Below are 23,491 nucleotides of genomic sequence, written 5' to 3'. Positions count from 1 at the left end.
GGGGCTGTTTAACCCCCCCTCCTTCGTTTGTTTGACTTGCCCTGTCTCCACCTCATACGAGAGACAAATCCGCAGGCCACAAGGTCGTCCAAAGCAAACTTTTCTTTCTCCTCTCATTCCATCATCCCCGTAGAAGTTATGTCCAAAAGCCCGTTATTATCTGGTATTAATAGATGCAACCTCGGGAAGACAAAATCAGCTATTGATAATTGCAAAGAGTCCACGGTGGCTACTGTATCGATCGGCTTGTCCTCCTCTACCCTGCTACTGAGAGATAAGGAGACACACTCTTTAGAGCAATATAATTTCTTTTGACCTATCTGCTTGCTACAGACTTATGATGAATAGCCGGGGTGGCTGAAGTCCTTTATCACTAAAGTTGCCCCCTTGATATAATATTGATTCTTTATAACAAGCTCGGCACACAAAAATCAAACTGTCCACTTGGCCATCATCATCATCAATATCATCACAAAGGCGGGAGGAATGAGGATCCTTTTTCTCTTTTTCCTTTCCCAGCGCTTTTTTACAATCTTCTCGCAGGCCTAATCGCGATTCTGCTGATGATGAAAGGAGAAGAGAGAACGTGTCTGTTGCCATTCAAAGAGGCGAGGGGCCGTTTCATTTCAGGCTGGGTGGGCCACACGCATTCGTGCACGTGTAGCAGTAGAAAATGATCGCGTGGGAGAGGCTGAGCTCATCGGAGATAATATGGGAATTTTCACAAGACATTAAGTTTAGTTTCTTACTTTTTCCCATATGTATATATCGGTTCTGTTGTAAAAAAAAAAAATACTTTAAACATAAACAGCATTTTTTTTTAAATTCAAATCCCATAGCTTTAAGCAGGCTGCAGCATACTCAGACCACTATCGCGGAGGCTCCACTCCAGTGAGGTGGGGGTCGGAAACAAGGATGGAGGAATGAAGGGAGGGAGAGAGAGAGTCAGAGTAAACGTGTAATCACCCAAACAAACATTTTTACCCGTTTTCGCCTCCTTTAAAAGTGTTGTGCTATAGGTAAATCGGTCTACTTTTGCTCTGTAAAGCCTGCGTGAAACTGAAAAAGCAGCATCAATTTGCGTCAAATCGTTTCTCCACTCAGGATACAGACCCGAGGTGGGAGGTGAAGAACAAACCAAAGGTAAATTTTTGTATATATAAATATATATGTATATGTTTGTCATCATGCTCGAAATACCAAATGCAGAGATTGATTAGTCAGTGAACATTGATGATGAGACATATTGCACGACTGGTTTGATGGCGCATGCGCGCATGCACACACATCTGATACGTTAAACCTTTTGGAAGCTCCAGACAGTGTTAGCAAGGTCCGCTTTGGAATGATTGTGTTATTAATTGTGTTACAATTGTTGTGTTTGGAAAATGTCTGCATGCTTTTTCTACTCACATGTCATTTAAAAAAACATTTAGGTAAACTTTTTGTTCAGATTTTTGTTGATAATAATAATATAACCACTAGTGTGAATTTAAGAGCAGGCGTGTTGTGGTGTCAATTCGGCCAAAAGGCTAGGTAATGATTTAATGAACATTGCAATCAGTTACATTTGAAAGAAAGAATTTTACACTGCCTGGGGCTTGATTGTTATCAGATACATTTGCAGATCATGATCCCCACCTTCACACTCCCTTTAAATTTAGTCATTTGCTTCTGGTTCTTAGCCTGGTCAAAGAAGAAATTGGTTTATTTGAAAATCAGCGGGGTAAACTTGTGAAAGTGTTTGGAACTACAAGCTGACTAGAAAGGGAAGATAGAATTAGGTTGACTAGGGATTTAGAAGCTATAGCTTGAAGTAGAAACTATAGGAGACCAGCTCCCAACCTGATACGCTGTGTCCCTATGTGGTCATTTCATCATACAGTCAATGAAATGATTTTGGAATTATTTGCAAAGGAAAGGGTCATCCATTGGACAAGTATCTTGTGTGTTGGTCTCATACTTCTACGTAAGAGCGAGGGTTCTTGCCCAAGTGGGTTACGGCCTTCCTGTGTGAAGTTTGCATGTTCTCACCGGTCTTGTGTGACTTTTCTCTGGGTATGCCGTTTTCCTCCTGAACATTCATGGTATGCTGGTTGAAAAAAAATGTGGTGAGCTAGTTAGTTGATGACCTAGTAAAAAATAGATACTAGAAGTTCCACATTATGTATAGTGGACATGATTTGAGAAAGAGCCTGAATGAGTGCCTGAGGTTAAGAAGTTCCGGCTCGATGTAGTTGGCCTACCTTTAAGCACAGTTTGGGCTGTGGTGCCTCCTCTTTAAAAGTGTTGGACACTCTTCCTCCCTGAAGTCTCTCAGGGAGAGAGGCACCAAGGCGATGTGGGCATATCTTTGTAATCGGTATCTGTACATTGGGGTTCACCCTGGAAAACTAGATTGATGGGTAATGGCTGACCAAGCGGCATGTGCCTCTGGTTGTCTCTGAAGCAAAAACCCGGACATGAGTGGAGTTAAGTGAGGCCATGGAGAATGACTCCTGGATGTCTCCATGATCAGGTGTTCCTGGCATGTCACACTGAGAGGATGCCACAGGGCCACCTGGGGAGACTATGTCTGAAGACCTTGCCTGGGAACGCCTTGGCATCCTCCTGGATGAATTGGCTAGGGAGAGGGAAGTCAGGGCTTTCCTGCTGAAGCTGCTACCCCCGTTGACAAAAACCCAGCTAGGCGTAGGAAGAGATGAGATGAGATTTAGTTGTACTACTTTACTGGATGTCTCAAATGCCCGTGAGAATGTCTTGAAGGTTGAGGTCTTAAAGATGCAAAAGATGTGTCAAAGAACAGGTGGTATAATATCATCTGTTGGTGTTTCCACTTTGAACAGTGGATTTCGGACACATTTATTATTTCAGTGGAAATAAAAGGTGACAGATTGCTCCCACCTTGAGATAAGCAAAATTTGATCTGACTGGTTCAATCAGAACTAATTGAAATGAATTGAATCAACGTATTTCTTCGCCTACTGTAATTAAATTAGAAGCCGTAACATAATTGGACATCGAGTTGGCACTTAAGAGGCACTGAAAAAAAATTTCTTTGTTGTCACCAAAGGCAAATGTGTCAAATTTAGTGTGAAATGCTCTGCACCAAATGCTGCTTGACACAGTGACAAGATTGGCACTTAACAATAAGGTGATCATCCTGACTGGAATTATGTCCCAAATTCTGTCATGATTGCTAAACAAGCTGCCAGCATTAAGGACTAAGTTTAAATCATTCAGGCAGTGCCAACTCAGAGCAGCATTCATCCTCTGTGTACTTGCAAGAAAAATGATTGTTTATGAGTGGTTAAAAGACGCATAACTGAATATTAAGCAAAATAATTAACAGAAGAAACAGATACAGACTCAAACAGTTGGTTGGCCTTGTAAACATTTTATCTTGTACCTCAACTGAAAAATGATAAACACACATGCTCAATATGTATTTATAGTGAAATATGTTTGAGCGCATCAATCATTTTTCATCACCACTTATCCCTGTCAGGGTCATGGGGTGCTGGAGCTTATCACATCTCATTCTGGCAAAAGGCAGACTACACCCTAAACTGGTTGCCAGCCAGTTGTACGGCACAATCAGAGACAAACCATTGAGTGGGAATCAATCCCATACTGTCTGCAGCCAGAGTCAAGAAAATGAACCACTACACCGTCAGGGACAGTACATTTTTCATCTTGTTTTAAAATATAGAATAATGATATGTGCTCAAACTGGCTGTTTTTCTACACCTCTCCAAACTGCCTATCTATAAGGCCTTGGTCATCTGCAGCTTGAATGCCATTTCCAAGAGAAATGAGAAGAAAAAGACTAAAACAGCACTGATGACACTTAATCTCATTGGAATTCCTTGTCAGGTTTGACCTTGGAAATATATTAGCCATTTGAGCAGTGACTCTGTTTCAAGTTGTTTGTGTCAGGGGAGCTGGGCCTACCTGTTTCTAACAGAAATGACATGATTTAATGATTATACTCACCTGTGATGCTAAAGAGAGATGCAATTTAAAGTTTACACTAGAGTTAAATATCCTTGAAATGTACATGCATAGAGACGTCCATGTGCAGTGAGCATATTCTCACAAGCCATGACAACAGAGGACTGCTGACTTATGTGGTCCTCTGATATGTGTAGCACACTGTCTGTTCAATAGAAGCCTTTGCATTTTTAAACAGCATCAGTTACTTTATACTGTCATTGTTTTGGCACTGTTTGCCTTTCTTAATCCCGGTAAGTGCATAGCTCAATGACAGTGTTGAACTGGGTTTTTGGAAGTGTAAGGATGCTGAGCATGCATTATATGATGCGTTCCGAATATCGAAAAATAAAGGCTATGATTTGCTGATTGTTTAAAGAATGGTGGCCTGATGGATGAGTGGTTAGTGTGTTGGCCTTGCAGTTCTAAGGTTGAGTGTTCAATCCCTTTTTCATCTTCAGAGTTTGCATGTTCTCCCCAGGTACTCTGGTTCCCTCCCACATTCAAAGACATGCATGCAAGGCTGATTAAACACTCTAAATTGTCCCTAGGTATAAGAGTGACAGTGAATGGTTGTATGCCTCCATGTGCCCTGCAATTGGCGGGGCACCAATTCAGGTACCCATTGTTAGCTGGGATAGGGTTCAGCCTCCCACCCATGAGCCTTCTGAGGATAAGTGGTTTTGAATGAATGCATAATTGTTCAAAGCCTATTTAAATAAATATTTGGGGGTCAGATTTCATCTTATCAGACATTTTATGTAGTACTAATAACCTATTTAGCATAGTGTATAAATTTATTTTTAAAATGCCTTTGTATTTATTACCTGTTTATCTCATTCATTTTCTTCAAGATCCACTTAGAAAAGTGAGATTTAGACAGAAAATTAAAGAAACTCACGCAAATTTAACAAGAATAAAACAATACCTTGCTTCAAAATTGCATTTAGCATTGAAATTATACTTAACGGTTCCGAAATGTGTTTTTTAACGCACTAATATGTTTGGTTGTTTTAAATTTTACTGTTATGATATCAATTGGGAGTACTGTGAATTACAATTGTAATGTGGAATCAGAGAGATTGCAGAACTATTTCTGTATTCCTCAGTTTTCTGACAGTGGCTAATTTTTGGTGACCCGCTTAGAAATCACACCAACCGAATCCCTGATCAATGCCTTGCATGCATTCTGCCATGGTAATGCCTTACGTCGCTTCCAGGCTGTTGTGTGTTGTGCCAGATAACTGCGGAGAGAGCACCTGCAATTATTTTAAGGAGAGGTAATCATGACACTGTAGCCTCTGATTGCCAGCATCTCACACTTTGAGAGACACAACTCAACTCCCTGTACGGTGCAACCAACATCCTGATTACAAATCATCTTATTGATTTGATGAGTGCAAGATGTTTGCTAATAACTATTCTCATGCCATCTGTTAATCTTTGTTGTGATTAAAGAGGTAATCCCAGAAACCATTTTTCCCATTGACAAGGGTAGTATCGTGCACTTACACAAGACCCGGGCTGCCTCATTGGTCAGGGCTGGGATGTTAGGGGGCTCAAGGGGTGAGCAAGATCAAGCATATCAGAATGTTTGAATTTGCTGCAGCCAAACAAAACAAATTCAATTAAAAGAAGAAGAAAAAGGAATCAAGCAACAAAAACAAAGAAAGAATTACACCTCTTCTAAAAAATCAATTACGCCGCATAATCACCCAAAATGATTTTTCTTAAATATGATAATAAATCACAGTCAGGATCAATAGCCTGTGAAGCAACTGCCCTGCCCTGATAACATATCGATCAATATTTAGTATTTAATTAATACCTCAAAGGAGCTTTGAGCCTGTTAACACTGAGTGAAATATTACCAATGATAAAAATGGACTGAAATAAAGGCAACGTAGTTCTGTTAGAATTCTACAGCCTTTCCTCATATGTGTCATTGATCAGTCGATATTTTAGGTGTGATTAAGGAGCCTTTCAATAGGAAACCCACATGAGTGTGTGTGTGTTTTTAGGGTAGCTGGTGTGGATGCGTGCTAAAACATTCCTCGATCATGTGTGATAGGGATTTGCAACACTTCAAAAGCCAACTGCTGTAAATTGTGCACACTTGGCCATATAAAAGTAATGTGCCCAGAGGTTATTAAAGAGGAGAGTTATGCCAAAAGAAGCACTTATATTATAAAACCATCATTGAAATAATACACTGTAACTCTTAACAATGTTTTCTTGTTTATTTTGTCGCTTAGCTGGTTGTTTATTTCTCCTTTAAGTAGAGTAATCCTAATCTTCACTCTTGTGTTTAAAGCTTGCTCTCCTGCACTGTTGCTCGTCTTTAGGGGCTTTATGGCTGATTCACTGAACTGCTCGGCACCATATTGTAAAGACCTTCAATTAATTGGCCACTGTGCAACTCTGACAGAAACACTTAGGCAAATAGTTCCAGAGTGATGCTTTTAACTCGACACATTGCGAATATGCACGCGACGGTCCATCTGTAATCTTTTCTTAAGGTTTTAAACACGGGACTGCCAACTGTTTTCCAATTGGATTGACTCTTGGCCTTTCTAATTGGAATCCTTTTGGTTTTGAAAGCGATTAAAATGTATGCATACTGAAACAGACAGAAAGAGTTTGGTCTCTGGCAGATACAACTCAAGATGTGAAGATTTGTCTGTCTGTTGGTCCATCCGTCTGTCCGTCCATCAGTCCGTCCATCTGTCCATCCATCCGTCCATCCATCCGTCCATCCATCCGTCCATCCAACACGTATCTATGTAGCTAGCTTTTAAAAAAGATTAAACTACTGATTTGGATCACATATCTTTTAATAGAACACATTGCCTTTGTTATGGATGATTTTAAATGTCTCAAGGCTGTTTGGGTGTCTTACCCAGGTCAATAGGAGATTAGTGTACAACAAGGGTCAGCCCAGGTGGTGAGTTTCTTTTAAGCTGATCCTTGACACATGTGCAGCCACACACACACACACACACACACACACACACACACACACACACACACACACACACACACACACACACACACACACACACACACACACACACACACACACACACACACACGCACGCACACACACACACACACACACACTGATTGGCCAAACAATGTCACGGGGTCATCCACAGCCAGTGATGGTTAAGCGGGGCATGTTATCGTGAATAGGCAATGTGTCTTGACCTCCACAGCTGGAGCAGAGGCTTTACAAAAATGACTTTCCAAAGAGATGACTCAAAATGAAGTGTTGCTGCTTCTATCATGAATTTCTGTTGCAGTGACACTTACATGAAAATGGGGTAGAGTTTCTTACCTAAAAAAAACCATTCACTTCACCAATTTCTCCCTCACCACAATCTATTATTTGATTGTTTTGAGTCAAACTGTGTGGTAACAATTACACACCTCAACTATGGACTTTAACTGCCAATCCCAATGACTAATCCTTAAAGTTCACAAGGTGCCAAAAGGGCCAATGAGGGTATAACATGAGCTGTGCGGTTCAACTGTCGATGGCATTAATGTAATTGAATTAGAACGGGTGTGTTTGTAGTTCAGCACGCAATAGGTGAAGACCTGATCAAGATTACAGTCAAGAAATTTAAGGCAACTTTGATGTTAACCATTTGGAAATAATTACTCAAAGGAGTATAATTATTACTTTGTTCAAATGTTAGAATGCAGATAGGACATTATAAACATTCATTGCTAATCCTGTTCATTTTTATATACATCCATTTTCTTGACTATGATTGGCTGGGAAACAGTTTCCTCGTGGTTGTCTTGATTGGACTCCACCATCCCTGCATCCGTCGTGAAGAGCAGCTCGAAAAATGAATGAATAGATCAATGGATGAATCCACAATGTCTATAGAAATTAGGTATAATGTCATGAGAAATTATAGATACCTGGCCATGAGACCATTAGTAAGAGGATAATAGGTGGGAACACCCACTAATGCCAGCTTTTATTTTGATTTATTTTTGTTTTTATTTTTAACTTGTCCAATTTACAATTGCAATTATAGGACATTATGAAAATAAATACATAAAAGAATTTAAGGAAAATATTCAAAACTAAAGAACGCAAATGCTTGAGGCTAATAAACAATACTTCAGACAGGCTTATTAAGTTATACAAGCCACTATTATTTATTTATGATGGGAAAAATTTACTATATTCAGAATTACAGCTCTCTAGATGCTACAATTTTATCAGGTCCTGTGAGCCCATATTGATTTTTTTATTTTCTTCTCAGGATAAGAAGATGGAGTTAAAGAGTGCTGGTGAATGGAGAACTTCTCTCAGATTGCTGCTATTCTCCAGCTTATTGCATCCTGTCGTTTGCAGTTTCAGATGATGTCCAGTATGCTGCAGCTGCTGCAGCCAATAAACAAGGTGACTAACAATGGAAGGGAGCTAGGGTAGAAAAAGGGGGAGATGGGATAATAACCGCAGTAGACATACCAAGCTATATAAAGGAGAGGACATCTTACAAGTTGCTTTTGTTATAGAACAGCTGGAGTACATAGAAATGTGTATAATTGTTTCACAGCAAAACTGTAGTTTTATCATATCATAATTATTTCATTAACACATTCTTGCTCTAAATATATTTACTATTTTGCTCAGGGAATGCCATTTAATTTGATAGTTACTTTATATTTATTTATAAAAGGACGACTGAAAAGATAATTTACTTAGAAAATATGAAACAAGTCAAATGTAATTATCCAAATCATTTTATGATGAACTAATACCTGGTAATTGTGCGTGCTTTAAGTTTCTGATTTATTTTTTTGCACAGTTTCCATGGCATAAAATGAAGTAGTTTTTCAGGATATGAAGCAAAAGTTGTAAGATGTGCTTGTTATTGAAGGATGTGGCCCAATCCCCCATTTTATGTGTGTACCCCTTAGACAAATTAATTAATACCGTTACCCCCAGGAAATCCAATCAAAAATTTAATGAAATGGGACAATAGTTTTTTTCTCATGTTTTTTTTTCTTTGTTAGTTTGTTTGTCTTTTTTGGTAGTAAGTGTCAAAGAAAAATTGTGGTTGTATTCAATCACAGCATCCCCCCTGCTCCCTTACCTGTGTAGTAGAATTTCAGGCTATTGCATAATATGTGCTTTTGTATAGATCAGAAGAGAGATGAGTATACTGCTGTCAACTTGATAAAAGATTTCTCCCAACTACTAATTAAAATATCCACGCTAATACAATAAAATTTATTTCTAGAAGCTATTACACTACTTTAAGAGCAGGCTTCCTTTTGTTTTTCAAGTATTCTCGCCATCTTTCTGTCAGAAATGAAGGCATTGTAGTACCAGGTACTCAGAATCTCATCTGATTTGCTTCTATTTTCCTTTCTCCTCCCTTTTCTTTAAGTAAAGTAAATATCTAATTGATTATTTAAAAACTATGGAAAATGAACTCATGAGATTATCGCAGTCAATTACAAAAAATTGTTTCTACAAACATTTTAATCAAAATTAGGATTTTTTTTAGTCTGATTTTACCTTCAGGTTACTCTTCAGTTACTGTAAGACAAATGGATGAATGAGATCCAACTGCCTTGCTTGTAGGGTTATGATGCTACACAAAATCATTACAAGTAGTGGCAAACCATGAGCATAAACAGTGGGTCTTCAACTCAGCGGATATCTAATCCATTGGTACCATTTGTCTAACCATTGACTATTATTTGTAGGATAACATTCCATACATAAGAAATATCTACAAAGTGTGCACCAAATTGCATTGTTGTGGATGGTATGCAATGTAAAACAAAGACGGCAGATATGTTGTAAAGTAATTATCAGAATCTCATCATCAATATGTTTATACTTGTTTTTGTATAACCACATGAATTGTGACCTAAAAAATGTGCTCGGCATCGTTTTACAACTTTTTGGAGAATTGACTACTTTCATCATATTTTTGTGTACCAGGTATTAGAAACATACATTTAAGGTTGTCTTTGGTTATATCTAAAACATGTATTTTAGGCCGTTTTCCAGTTAATGAAATACTTTACTCTGTTCTTAGGTCGAAATGTGAGTTTAAGTGTTGGTTATATCAATACAGTCCACAATGAGTTGGGATAATCTCGAGCTCGTTTGCGGCTCAGTACCTACCACAAGTAGAATGGGATAGAAAAACAAAGTGAAGACTTCTATGACTATTGAAGTGATGAACTACACTGTATGTCAAATAATATGCAGTACATGCCATGAAACTATTATTTGTAGACAGTATATCATTATGAATAATAGCAGACAAATCAAACAAGTCTAAATTCAGTTGTAACAACTATGTTAACTATTATCCAGTAGGGTTAGCTGTCAGAAAGCCATATTTATTGAACCTTACTCAAAGCACACTCTATAATCATTTTTACATGTTTGCCTGCAGGAAGAGAAGGAAATTGCCTTGGCTTAAGCTAGCGTTCAGTCATAAGGATATGGTCAATTTGGTACAAAGCCAAAACCATGCCCCTGAGTCACTTTACTGTATGTCTGTTTTGTCAACCATTCCCAGAACGGCAGCTGAATCATACTGTAAAATTAATAGGAACAAACTCATAGGAGCAAACAGGAGCCCTGAATTTGTATTACTTGTTTTATACTGTAGAAGTTCTTAATATGATTAATATTAATTATTTAAAAATATATATTTATATATTTCTTCTATATTATTATAAGTTAATTTATTAACATGTTATTTTATACAATTATTCTTTATTAATAATAACAAATGAATAGAAATAATATAACAAATTTGGGCAATGTGGCTCGCAGTCAGGTGCACTCTGATGTCAAGAAATTAGAGTAATATAATGTACATTTGTACTAGAGTTATGAGTGCTCATTCGGAAATATGTCAACGTTTTGGAGTGCCTTTTAAATCACCATCATTAAGGGTGCTTTTAAGGTAGAATTATTAATAATCCATCTATCTTCTATACCCTGCATCCTCGTGAGGGTTGCAGGAGTCTATCCCATCTGACTTCAGGCGAAAAGCAGATTACACCCTGGTCTGGTCACCAGTCAGCCGTAAGGCATACACAGAGAGAAACTACCATCCGCTGATCCGGACTCACAATCATACTTCCAAAAGTGGGAACCAAGCCTGTGCTTGTCCACACCGAAGTTAGTTTAGTGAACCTCTACATTACATGTGTCAAAGTGGCGGCCCGGGGGCCAAATCTGGCCCGCCGCATCATTTTGTGTGGCCCGGGAAAGTAAATCATGAGTGCCTTCTTTCTGTATTAGGATTAAATTAAAATGAAGAGTATAGATGTATATTAAATTTCCTGATTTTCCCCCTTTTAAACCTATAATTATACATTTTTAATCCATTTTTTTCTGTTTTAAGTTCAAAAATCATTTTGTAAAATCTAATAATCTAAAAAAATTTGAATTATTAAAATGCTCCCATGCCCTCAATCATTTGAAAACAATTTATCTTATTCATGTCTTTTTCATAATCATTTTGAGGGAATTACGGTTTTACATTTTTATATTTATGAAGCACACGTGTTTACTTCCTATGGACCCTGTAAATGATGTGAGCCAGCCAGAAGAAAGAAAGGTCTTTACCAACGTTATTGATGCTGTATTTCTCCCATTAGGATGTACACATTGGAAAAGCTCACAACTAGATAAAGGAGCCCTTGGAGATCAGTGTATAGCACAGGCATTAATAAAGTGCAGGTAGTTTCCAGTCAGGAACACCCTTTTTGTTTAGCTCCAAGGTACTATAATAGTAATAATAATAATAATCGGACATAGGTTTTGTCATCATCATTGACTCGACAAACGCCTAGTTGTCATCATACCCAGCTGCATGTAGCAAAATTGGTAGTGCGTTTTCCCGGCTAAAGGCCCCATATATACGTATAACATTGATGCACGTGAGCGTGCTTTCACATCTTCTGGGAGAATTAGACTTTTCCGTTGTGTTTATAACCAAAATACTTTGTAAAAAGAAGTCCCCTGCCACAATCGCCAGGGATCATTTGTTTTAGACTCTAACCGAGACCACTCAGAGAGCCTATGACAACAAAATAGTATTCTTTCTGACAACTTGTACAGTTATTGTAAGAAGATATGTCAACATTTAATTTTAGGAGTAGTACTGTGCGTGATATGAAACCACAGACAAAATACCTCAACATGAAGTTTGTGTTTGACAGCAATTTCTATTTTTGGATTCGTGTTGCGAAAGCCTTCACATCTAATCTAGCTGTCTTCTTTCAGGAGTTAAGAGATTTCTCCTCAGCTTGTTTTCCTCTAAAATGATAAACATCTCTTCCCACTTGTTGTATATTCAGTTCCCACAATTACTGTATTTTTCCCCCTCACCATTATAAGACAATTATATGACTGGTATTCATGCTCACCACTTCCAGTTGACGTCAAATCTAAATAGATCTCATAAAGTTTTATTCCCACAGTGTACGTCAAGCCTAAACATGCACACTCCTTTCGTTTGAATATTTTCCAACTGTGCAAGAGAACAGAGGTGACTTGTCATTCAGCTGACCCTTAAAGTGGCCGGATAGAGGCCAGAAGGAGGGTGGGGGGTGAAATGTGGAAGGAGGAATAAGGCCAAGGTCAAGAAAGCTAATTTGTTTCCTGCAGAGGCAGACCACACACTAGTTGCACAAGAGGCACTTTGATGTTGTTAAGGGGGCATAACCTGGAGCTTAGTTCATCAACCACCGGGTTCATTGCGTTGTACAGGAAGACATTTTCGTTTATTGTTGTTTCATTTGTTGTTTTTGCTGTGAATATTTAGACAATAATTGCTTAATGTTTAAGCATGTCTTAACAAGCCTCACTCTCAGTCAACATTTCCCAATGTTCCTCTCCAATAAAATGAAACCACTAAGGATGAATTCAATGCATTCCGGAATGCCTCTAAACCTTTATTTAGTCAGATTTTAATAACAATACTAATACAAAGAAAAACAATGAATAATAATGAAAAGAGAATTAATCCATCCTAAGGCCAAAATGGGAAATGTCAGTTTTCATGTCATGCAACCTGGCCAAACCTGTTTTCTTTTGTTGAATGCCCGTATCATTCAATAGATGTAGTATATTGGGGGCAGCCTTGCGACTGAGTGGTTTGTGCATCGGCCTCATAGGTCTGGCGTCCTGAGTCCTGGTCCTCCTGTGGAGTTTGCATGTTTTCCCGGGCTTGGCTTCCATTAAAATTTGATGAACCACAAGTAGTTAACTGTCAATAGTACATATAGGAGTTGAAATTTGCGTTTCCAAATGAAGGACAATGTTGCCAACTCTATCCTTAATCCTGTCGGCGCAAAGGTTGCCAATTGTAGCTGCAAAGTATCCAACATAAACAAAAATATGGCAGAACAAGAGGATGATGTTGTTAACATTTTATCTGTGATACCAACCACATGTTATCTATCAAATGCTCACTAGATTATATGACATGAAACACTGTTTTTGTCAGCAGATTGCTGCTTTTACAGTCACCGTCAAAGAGGAAATAAATGTATTTGCCACCTCTAGGGCACACATGGCAGGTTTGTGTATCCTGTAAAGCAGTGGTTAATCACTCTCTGCATAAACCTTGTAGCCTTGAGTGGGGAAAAGCCATCAGCCAGAGAGGTAAACGTTTATGCTACCAGGCTCTTACACGTAAAAAAAAAATGCCAGAACCAGTAATTCACAGACAGTACTGTTAATTTCCATAGGGTATAAACTATATCTCTGAAGGTATCAATGTTCTGATGATGAATTCTGTATGCATAATAATGGACCAAATTTTTAATTTGTATTTTTATTTTGTTTTATTTTGTATTTTAATTAGCACCTTTGAGCTGTATTCCATTAACACTCTTATAATCTCTGCTTTTGCTAATTAAGCAAAGTGAAAATAGATTAGACACCTTTTTAGAACAAAGGTCAATGATGGCACCGTCTCAACCTGTTTGTTTGTTTGTTGTTTGAGAGAGAGAAAGAGAGAGAGAGAGAGAGAGAGAGAGAGAGAGAGAGAGAGAGAGAGAGAGAACGAGTGAGAGAGTGGTAGGGCTATATGGTATAGATATAATTGTGTTTCCCTCAATCCTAAATTTCAGCTTTTTTGTTTCTTTTTTAAATACTCTGCTGTCGAAAGGACTATGGTCCCATTTTTTCGGGTGGATATTGTAACAAAAGACATGTAAAGTCAGATAAAAGCTTTCTGCTAAAATATTGGCACCAATCAACGACCTTTCTAATGAGTCTGTAAGACATGCCATGGCTGTCAAATAGGAAGAATAAGGTGACTCATCCTTCTCTAATCTCCCTTTCCTGACCAATTGATCGCACTTTCATATCCATTAGGATAGCTTTGGAGCTGCTGTGATGAATGGCCAATTGCAGTCATACATTTTCAAGGCCAAAGTGGACCGAATTAAAATTAAATCAGTAATACCTTGACATACGACTGCCCCGACATACAAAATATTTACCTTGAGATACGAGACAAATTTTGAGATAAGAGCATAGGAGACAGCCAGGTGGCCGACGCGAGAGGTTGCTTATGATTTCAGCACACTGTCATTCTCGCCGGAGCATTGCATATTCCTATGTTTTTTTCCCGATAGTCAGTGCAGAATACAAAGGGAACAACAATGGGTCCACAGCAAGCAGTTGGAATTAAAAGTTGTACAAAGAAAAGGCAGATGAGGCAAAAAGAGCCAAGAAAGGTAAAACATTATAAAAGAAATTCAGAATTAAGTTTAGTGTAAGGTTAAATTCAATGTACTTTTGAATGTGTCTGTATAGTAATTGAAGTTCATTTAAACTTGCTTATGTTACTATGTTACGAGCCTGTTGAAGTGCAAAAACTCTCTCTCTCAATCTACCTGACCAGGAACCACAAAAGTTAATTTTGGTTAGAATTCATTATAATGTATTCCATACTATAGGAATATCGCCACTCTTAACCATAACCATCCCCTTTTGAATTTTCCAACATTGATTTTCAGTTGGATTCAAAGTGGTGCACTATTGTGAGCATGATTATTACCAAAAACATTCTTTCTACTTCAGCACCCTTATCCACACCTCTTTCAATGAAAAAGAAAAAAATATGTGTTATGCATGAGAACCAACTGACAAAAGGGGACAAACAGAGCGAAACAAGAGAATTTAATAAAGTGCAACAAGGCAGAAAGGATTGCGCAAGTAGTGAATGGTGACTCTGCTTTCACCTCCTTTACAACTTCTGCCTGCTTAAACACTTTTACATGTGCCCCTTTATCTGTGTCTGCATTCTCAGGCCAAGGAATCAGTTGAAACAGAGAGAGACGCTCATTTAGCTTTTCTTCTTTTTTTATGTTGACCAAGGATGGCCACCATCTGTGCAAACTGTCTGATTCTTCTGCTTCTCCAGCCACATGCCTTTATGTCCTTCTCTAGGCTTTTGTGTTATTGTATTTGCCAAAATAGCACTACTATATATTTTTTTATTAAATTGTCCAAAAGTATTAAGCTACCATTCACTGTGTGACCATTTAGTGTTGTTTTTTTGTCTTATTGATTGTCATTTTATCCACAAATTCAGGCTTCAATTGTTTTTATTTTGTCTTAAATGAGGCATCAAAAGCCCTCCACTAAGATCAACACCAACACAGAAGTGTGAAAATGCTTTAGATTATGCTGTTTCACTAATGCGCCTCTTTATTCCTTTAAAAACAAAAGTGCTGAATGTTGTCACATCGATAAGCCTTCATTTGCTCCTCTAACAAAAAGTTGACGATTGCACAACAGTATTATATTTCTGAATAGACAAGCATCTTCATCAGACCAGCAGGGGGGCCATTAAAAAGGAGAAAGAACACAATAATTGTGATTTTCAAATAAATCCACTTCCAAATGGGATTCCGACTGAGGAATTGTTGTAAAAGCTATAATTTTCCGCTAAAACATGACACACTCACAAGGGACTTTGCTAATGAACTCAAGAGTGTGCAAACTCATTCTTATGTCTAAGATAAAATATTGCAAATGCATTCAGTGAGGTAGATTGTTTACCAAACTTTTTCGGATTGTATCATTGCTATATTTTCAATACAGGGGACTAATGATCTTTCTATGTGTGGCTTTTGTATACCTAACCACAAAATAGAGTATTATGTCTTTAGGGTTGATTAGGTTTAGATGCAATGAATTTCATTAAGGTTGAGGTTCACTTCCTCAGACATAGTCACACATTGTTACCACGTGTCTGTCTGTAGTTGTGCTGTATTTGACTTATGACCAATAAATTGAGTTTGTCAGCTTTATGATAGTATACTAGCATGTTAGATGAATTAAACTTACATTTTAAACATGCAAATATGGCAAATGTGGATTTGAGTGTAGATGTTTGTGTGTTTACACTCAAGTCTGTGCAGTTAAGGTCGCTGCTGTGCCTGGAAGTAAAGCTAGAAGTTCAGCAGGCCTCAGAGATACCACAATGAATCTAATGGCGGCCACTGCCAACCAGCGAAGTACACGGGGAAGCTGCAATTGTGCTTGGCGCAAAGCCATTGACAGACGTGAGTTCCCAGTAGTTGTGGGATGGGCCAGAAAGATAGAATTCTAGGTGATGTCACACCCGACCTGCCCAAAAAATCCTGGCAGCTCTCACAAAGAAAAAGTTCCTTGTTATAACTCAGAGATTCAGCACTCAATAGTTCCTAGCATGTTTAATATAATATATATATATATATATATATATATATATATATATATATATATATATATATATATATATATATATATATATATATATATATATATATATATATATATATATATATATATATATATATATATATATATATATATATATATATATATATATATATATATATATATATATATATATATATATATATATATATATATATATATATATATATATATATATATATATATATATATATATATATATATATATATATATATATATACATACACACATATCCGACACATTTATTGATTTATATATTTGTTCATTTTTTTATTTATTAACTTACTTATTACCTATCTATTTATGTCTAAAATGCCTTTCATATTTCTGCATCCTCAGCCTCTTGCTACTGTAACAACGGAATTTCCTGAATACGGTTATCCAATCCAATATTTCGAAACAAATCAAAGTTAGTGCAGTCTCCCTTTAATACATATAGAACATTATATATTGTACAATACGAGCTTCTAGAATGTGGGAATAAATAACTGGAGTTGTCAAGAGAAAGCCACACGGAAAAAGGGACAGAATGCATTTCAACATCAGCATTTGAGCCTACAATATCTGAACTGTTAGGCAGATATGCCAATCACTCACCCGATATGCCCCCAGCAAACATGAATATCTGTGATTATTTATCATACTGTACACCTAATAATCAAATGCAATTGGCTATTCAATTCTGTGACTGGCAATTGACGTTTGTGCATTGACGTAACTTGAAAATTCTTCAGACTGTGTAAGAGAATACATTCTTTGATGCTTTGGCTTGATAATAAAACGTCTAGACACCAACTAAATGAATTTCCCTAAAGAATTTGTGTCATCGGTTTGAGAGCTAGACTCTGTACTCTTGGGTACTGTTTAAAATACTGTCTTTTAAATCAATGCTCTTCTCCACTGTTCTTTTAATTGAGCTTGGTGGCATGCAGTGAAGACCATTTGTCTTTTGGTGAAAGAGGAAACATTTAAGTCCTTAAAGCTATTTTAAAGGTGTTTGTACTCTCAAAAAATACATATTTTGATTCATTTTGCTGAAAGGAAAAACTGACATATGTAATGTTCACAAGGATGTACATGTGACTCTCAATACAACAGATGTATCTCTTTTAGAACGTCACCCATTAACAAATTCCCTCTTTGCGAAGTTACCCAGGTTTGATTGACATGTTTGGGGTTTTATTCATGAAATTCTGGAAAAAAATGAACAGACAAACCTGAGAAGTATCTCAGTGATTCTCTTTTTATTATATTTCATATTTATATTGTATTGTATTTTGTATTTCTAATTGTTTAAAAAAGATAAAAAAAGCGTAAGCCCTCACAGCTCACACAAGGCAAACCTGTGTTATTAATATTTTTATTTTACATTATTTTCTCACTATGAAGTCTCTCTTCCCTTTGCTGTTATGATTTATACTACATTTTTCCTTGTCTTCTCCATGAGTGGTAGTGAGGACTTGAATTAAAGTAAAACTAAACATTAAAATGCTGATGGAGCGGATGTTCAAATACTAAATCTTTATTAAGTGTTATATTTCTACTGAATATATATTTTGTGATGTAACCTATAATAGACTGCCAGTTTTATCATAAAAAGTGTAAGGTGCAAACCAGCCTTCCATCATTGTTTTTTTGGGATGTGGGAAGAACTCAGAGCACCTGGAGAAAACCCATGCAAGCCTGGGGAGAACATACAAATTTCCCATCGGAAGGTTCGGACCTGGGATCAAAAATACACCCGCATCTGATACAGTGCCCTTTCAGGCGCACTGCACTTATGGGATTGAAAATATGGTACATATTTCATTTTTTATGTTTATATTTATCCATTCAAACAGAGAAAGTAGGGTGCTAGATTTCAATATGTTTATGTCACTGCCGGAATCCTCTAAATGGCATGGCAAACTGCCCCGGTTACCATAGCTATGTGCGGGTTCAAACACATTAATCACAAGGATTTAGGTTTCTCTCTGCTCTTTTATTTTTCAAAAAGACATTGAATCTCCCAGACATCCTTTATGAAGCAGATTTATGATGTTTAATATATTTGTCTGTAGATCACGAGCAGTTCCTCTGAAAGGTAGCAGTTTATGAGGGGAGGAACAGTGCATGTTGTGGTCTCTGTCAGCAGACTTTATGTCTGTTTGTGCCCAGTGAATACTTAAGGAAGAAAACGGCAAAGTCTGTCTTTGCTACAAGAATTTAATATGTGCAACAAACCCTTACGAATTGATTGTACTTTAGTATTGTCGTCCATTACTGTTTATGACTGAAATACTGACCGTCTAAATAAATGCATCAACAACATTACAAATAGTTTGCATTTATGTGTTATTCGGGCTATAATTTGTGCCATTAGAAACTGAATCTGAAATGGCTAAGATGAATCCAAATTAATTAACTTGAATCAGACTGATTTAATTGAAATATAAATTAAATGACTTGTAAATAATGTAATTTGAAATTGTATTTTTATTTGAATCAATGCATTAAAAACTGAATGTGATTCATTGTTTTATAATTTGTCATATAGGTAAGTTTACTTTTTCACATTCACTTTGTAAAACTTAAATTCAATTCAAAAAATTCAAATTGCCGCAATGATGACGTAAAGGTTCAGTCGCCTGACTTTAGTGCAGGCAGGTACGGGTTTGATTCCCGCTGGTGGCGGCATGGTCGGATGGTCATCTGTCTCTTTGTGTGTGCCCTACAGTTTGCTGGCGACAAGTCTACGGTGTAATCTGCCTTTCGCTCGAAGTTAGTTGGGATAGGGTCCAGCAACCCTTAAGAGGATGCATGGTTTGAAGGATGAATGAATTAATGAAAAATTAAAATTGTAAATTTGAAGTTCAAGTCTGTAAATTCAGATTCATATTTAATTTCAGATATGTATGACTCATCCAAATATTTTTGGCTAAAACAATCAATCATGAGACAATGATCATTACATCAGCCAATCGATATGTTTGCTGTTGAGCATATGACAACATTTAAGTTAAATAATTTAGATTGAAGGGGCACCCTGGATTGGTGACCCGTATACATTAGATGAAAATTTGAGATTTACGCATGTGAATATATCAAATAATGTACTGCTTTTGATGGTGATATAGTGCTAGATGTCAATGATTCTGACTGGGAGATCTCGCATTGAATGAGTTAATGCTTAATGCTGTTGTCATGTCAAACTAAACACGCTGCTCTTCAGAGTTGTAGACGTACTGATTACAATTTAATGATTGTAATCTTCAACGTTGTAGCAACATTCCATGGGTCAACAGGCATCGGTCACTGAGTGGAAAATATCTAACCCTTCTTTTGATCCCCATAATAGGAGCCATGTTTCTTCCTTGCCTCTCTTTTTCTGCTCGAGCAAGCTGGCGGTTAGAAGCTCCAGCAGTGTGTTTTTTTCTTCCCGTGTGATCAAACTTGCAGCACGTCTCCCTTGCGGGATCTTTGATACCCCAATTTTGGGGTGAATTAATCAAAAAATATTTCTTTTTCCATTAGCGATGCAGCTGGTCTAAGCTCTACAGAAGTTTATCAGAGTTTTGTTTTCAAGCTGGTGCTGATTTTTACAGGGTATGAATTTAAAGAGGCTGCTGAGGGATTCTGTGTTAGCACCGCCACACACAATTATTCGAAGCACACGTGGCAACAGATAAGCAAATTGTGAGCTATAGCCACACACTGAAATAAAAGCAACATTGAATAAAGTACAAACACACAACTTATGATTTTCATTCAGGACCTGCAGTCTTGGTTGGGAATGCTGTGTTGTGTTTAAGGTTTTATCTCACAGATAGCAGTGGTAGCTCTGCACCGTTTCTCTAATGTACCTCTCCCCGACCAGCTCGATTGTTGACAAAGTCAGGGGGTTGAGCCACACACATTTTCTCTCTGGGTAGCACCCTTTAATCTCGTAACAGCTTCTGGTTCTAGTTCCTGTTGGTTGTAAACAAACGTAATGTTGCATTTCCTGTAGTCTAGACAACATCCAACCAGCAGAATAGGCAAGCATGTGCAGCTCAGTGGCAAACATGCTTTGACACCACAACAAGTATGAAATTACTATGAATATACTAAAATTCATTAAAATATAAAGATAACTGGAACGGGTTTAGGATGAGTTTTGCAAAATGTTCAAAGGTCATCTATCAATGCAACTTTGTCACCCTTCCACCTCAGGGTCCTAGGTAAATTGTTGCCTATGGCATAGGATTTTCAGTGACTCCTCACTGAGCTGGTTGCCAGTCAGTCACATGACACATACGGGGACAGGCAATCATCATGTTGTTGCCTTCACTGGGTGAGAATGTAACCCATCCTGTATCTGCCAAAATCCTGTATAGTACACTCTCTGGGACAGATGCTATTTCCAGTTGATTGGAATCGAGCTCAGTTCAAATCAGTTTAGATACTATAAAGCAGTTTTAGCAGTTTTTTTTCTCTGTAAAGATTTTGTAAAGGAAATGATCAAGTAAAATTATATGCATTTATTTTAGTTCACTAGAATGCATGTGTTCCCACTCACGGTTCTGCTCAACTAAACAGGAAAAGGAGGATGAAGAAGAGAAGCAAAGGAGCCCAAACAGAAATTATTATTGATTTAATCACATAATCAGTGGCGAACACTTGAGGCCAGATAGCAAATCCATAATAGCCTCCCTACATAACCACCCTTACAAATTTACCATCAAAGCCCTCCGTGCACACACAGCAAACAGAGGAACCTGGGGTCACCTTCAGTCACCAGCAAAATATTGACATTCCTAATGCTTCTATATGTTTTTGAGTTAAGCGTTATCAATCACCGATAAGAGCTTTATGCTTCTAAAGCATAACTCCTATGGCAGAAGGATTACAGCATCACTTTTTTTCTTGAATAACCTTAACATATCTTGTCAGAGAAAGCAAGAGCAAGGTAAAATCAATGTTGTCACAGGGAAACGTTTTCCCATAGATGTTAGTTTAATGTGTGTGCAGATTAGATGTAGGAATACAATTCACAGGTATAAGGTTACATAATTTTTGCTGGATAGACAACCGGGATGTAACAATTGCAAGTACAATCAGTTCACAAAATCCAATTTTATTCCAAAATTTTTCAGGCTTAGTTTTAGACACGGGCCTATAGTATGTGTTTTTATCCCAGCCTGCATAATGTTTGTTCTTGGTCTCATAAAATAAAATCTTCCACAGAATGCAATTTACACTCCAGTGCGTTACTGTTACTGTGTTGTCGAAATATACTGGATAGGCTTCAGCACCTCTGCAAATCTTATGAGGATTAGTTTTAAATTGCTTGCAAATTTGTTTTGTTTGGTATGCCATCTATCCAAACATTCACTTACTTTGAATGCATTATCAGCCAGTCATTGTATCGGTCAATCCACTGATTGGTTGGTCATAAACCTGATCAGACAAAATCATCACTAAAAGAACAAATGTGTCCATGTTAATGCATTTTTCTATTTTTTATAGAAAGATGTTCTCGATAATTATTGAATATCCAAAACCATCAACCTTATAAAGTGTAAATGAGAATTGGCAAAATTGAGACAGATTTAAATTTGAAATCTGCCTCAACAACCATCTTCAGAGTCATCTATCTATTAGCTTGCCTATCCTTGGCCATCTTGCCCGGGGCAATGGAAGCCTAATTGTTTACCAAAGGGTTGCGGCTCATTTGCTCCTGGAGATTGGGCCTAATTAACACTAACTTGTCTGAACACAGAGGAGTGCTGTCCACTCCGCTTTAATCTAATCTGTACTCTTTCAAAAATAATGAGATCATTTACACCTCATTAACGGGCAATGTAATGTCGCTGCATTAATCATAATGATTGCTTATCATTTCACTTTGCAATATTATCTCCTCTAATGAAACTGTTCACACAACTGCCAAGTGGGCCTTAATTGGTCGTGTAAAATCACAGTGCACACGGCAGATTGTCACCACGTGTGAAGTTCTAATTTGCATCGAGGGAGGAGTATAAATCAAAAAGGACTAAGGATTTGATCAAAGATCGAATGAGGCTTTGAGAAACTTGCATTTGAAAACAGGGACAAACAAAGGTGCCATGGGAGAAGAGTAATGATAAGTACAAATATGGTATACAAAAAACTATTTATAATGACTGTAAACTGTGTCTCCTTTATAGGAGAAATATTGAGTATATGGATTTGATGTTGCCTTCACTCTGCACCCTGCTCTGGCCTAACACACTGAGACCAAGGTAAGAAATGTATGAATGCAAAATTCCACTTATTCCAGTCCAAACCTACTCCATCTGCCTCATTTTCCCCAGTGAGTCAGTCTTTACAGGTTTGACTGTTAGTGGTTAATAAACTGCTCAAACCAGTGACTACACACCATCCGGCTCCAGCATATGACCCATTTGAAGAGGCCATGCTCGACTGCAGCGGCGATATTGAGGCTACTGTTGCTTTTGGTTTCTGAAGATTTTGTTGTGGATGTTATTTAATCCTTCCTCTTGGCCAGAGTGTCTAGCTACTAATACTAGTGGTTCTTGGCATGATGAACCAACAGGAAAAGTTTAGCAAATTGAAATCTGAGTAGCGTGTCTTAGATTTGAGACGACGGATGCTTAATTAAACACTTATACTACAACAAAACATTCATTCATTCATTCATTTTCTGAACCCCTTATTCTCACCAAGCGTTGCTGGTGGGATTGGAGTCG

The 23,491-nt window shown here is 37.5% G+C and overlaps 1 long non-coding RNA gene across 1 annotated transcript; it reads left to right on the top strand.

Moving 5' to 3' along the window:
• Window positions 1-1,070: 1,070 nt before the first annotated feature.
• LOC144199818 (uncharacterized) lies at window positions 1,071-23,262 on the top strand. The gene is made up of 4 exons (XR_013326973.1): window positions 1,071-1,143; window positions 8,277-8,416; window positions 22,949-23,023; window positions 23,096-23,262. It is a non-coding gene; the product is annotated as an uncharacterized LOC144199818 (long non-coding RNA).
• The last annotated feature ends 229 nt before the right edge of the window (window positions 23,263-23,491 follow it).

The sequence above is a fragment of the Stigmatopora nigra genome, chromosome 7 (genome assembly GCF_051989575.1).
Source record: "Stigmatopora nigra isolate UIUO_SnigA chromosome 7, RoL_Snig_1.1, whole genome shotgun sequence".
NCBI classification, from domain to species: Eukaryota; Metazoa; Chordata; class Actinopteri; order Syngnathiformes; family Syngnathidae; genus Stigmatopora; species Stigmatopora nigra.
Note: the sequence above shows the minus strand (reverse complement) of the source record. Positions and strands in the feature narration are given on the sequence as shown.